Source organism: Nestor notabilis, unplaced genomic scaffold (assembly GCF_000696875.1).
Source record: "Nestor notabilis isolate BGI_N333 unplaced genomic scaffold, ASM69687v1 scaffold12562, whole genome shotgun sequence".
Classification (NCBI taxonomy): domain Eukaryota; kingdom Metazoa; phylum Chordata; class Aves; order Psittaciformes; family Psittacidae; genus Nestor; species Nestor notabilis.
In genome coordinates, this window is record NW_009918854.1 from 1888 (window position 1) to 3951 (window position 2064).

Sequence of the window (2064 nt, forward strand, 5' to 3'; positions counted from 1 at the left end):
CTTGGTCTTACTGGCAGGCTGGAGATCCAACTGTGTCCCAAGGTAACCACTTCCATTAGAGGTAAAAGTAGGCTTTTTCTGGGTCTTGACTGCTCAGAGGGAGGGAGTGAGCCATGCTCTTGCTTTTGTTACTGGGAGCAGTGATGATCAGCACCACACTGCTCTGCAGCCGCGTTTTGGAGTATAAGGGGTTATCTGAGGGCTGGGTTTCACAAGGAGACTCATTATTGCTGGTGATGATGGATGAGGTGGGATTATGGCTCAGGAGCCAGGTCAAGGTTGTGCAGGGAGGAGTTAACAGGCGAATTCTGTTATTTCTGCTGAAAGCCACGTAGGTTTATAGAGAGGTGGGCCTCCTGCAACGGCACTTCTGCTGCACCACTGGCTGGAGGTGGTGCAGAGAAGTGCCAGTGACATCCCTCAGTGTCCCTGCTGCATCCCCAGGGATACTGGCTGGCATGAAAAGGGCTGGGCAACACTCGCTGCTGTTGCTTTCAGGGCTGTGGTGCCACTCACAACCATGCTAGCAGGTGGCTGGAGATCCCGCGGGAATGGACGTTCCCCGTGCTGGCATTTGCTGTCGCTTCCTGTGCCCGTTTCTGGTTGCACACAGTGCTGTGCGCTGCTGCTGGGATGGCTCGTGGGTTCAGACAGGTGTGCTATGGGGGGAGGTAAGAGAGAATTGCAAATAAGGCCAGTAAAACATGAATAAATCAATTAATACCATATTGACTCGCAGCTGGCTGCAGAGTCAACACAAGAGGGATGTGGAGCTGTTGGAGCGAGGCCAGAGGAGGCCACGGAGCTGCTGCGAGGGCTGGAGCAGCTCTGCTCTGGAGCCAGGCTGAGAGAGCTGGGCTGGGTCAGCTGGAGAAGAGAAGGCTCCTGAAGGGGACACCTTAGAGCAGCTCCAGTGCCTAAAGGGGCTCCAGGAAACCTGGAGAGGGGCTTTGGACAAGGGCCTGTGGGAACAGGGCAAAGGGAATGGCTTTAACCTGCCAGAGGGGAGACTGAGATGAGCTTTTAGGCAGAAGTTCTTCCCTGTGAGGGTGCTGAGGCGCTGGCACAGGGTGCCCAGAGAAGCTCTGGCTGCCCCATCCCTGGCAGTGTTCAAGGCCAGGTTGGACACAGGGGCTTGGAGCAACCTGCTCTAGTGGAAGGTGTCCCTGCCTGTGGCAGGGGGTTGGAATTAGGTGAGCTTTAAGGTCCCTTCCAACCCAAACCACTCTGTGATTCTATGATTCCCTTACCTCAAAACACACTCAGTAATGCCTGTGTGTGATTTGAGCTTGAGCACCTCTTTTAGAAGAATACTTTGTCTTGCTTTGAAGACTAATGAAGGCAACTATGTCTCTGTGGAAAGTGTGTGAGTGGTGAAAAATTACTTCCACCATGTAACTTTATGTACCGTTCACATACATGCCAGCTCAGCTCCTATAGGAATGGGTGGCGTATGTGGTAGGCTGGATGCAGGCTGTGTTTTCTGGTCAGGAAGCCACTTGGCTTTGAGAAATTGAATTGCATTTATTAACTTTGAGATGTTGTCGAATTAAACAGCTGTTAAGCACTGACACCATAATCTTATCTTTGTAATGACCCTGGATGTTGTGGGTAATAAGAATATAAATGCCATGACCTGGAATGAAATCAGAGACCTCATAACAGCTAAAACCAGGGTTGGCATCCTTCATGTTTTCACAGGGCTGGAAATCAATTTTGGGTCATTACAGAGTTGAGGGAGGTCTTGGGAACCTGCAGGTGGAAATCTGGAGTTACTGCTCTATGCTAAGAAGTCCCTTCTGCCTCGCTAACCAGCTGTAAAGCCTGGCTCTCTCGGTATTAGTGGGCATGTTTGGAGGTTTTAGCCCCACAGTGATGGTTGTGGTCACAGCCCTCGTGCACAGAGCCTGCACTGAGTGAGGATGGAGAACACCACGGAGCAGCACTGGGTTTGAGGGAGAGAAGTTTATGGGGGATATGTAGCGTGTTTCAACTCGGTCAGGTAGCTAAATACCTTTTTCTCTTGTAAAACACAATCATGGCTAGGGTTTGCTGGGTGAATTC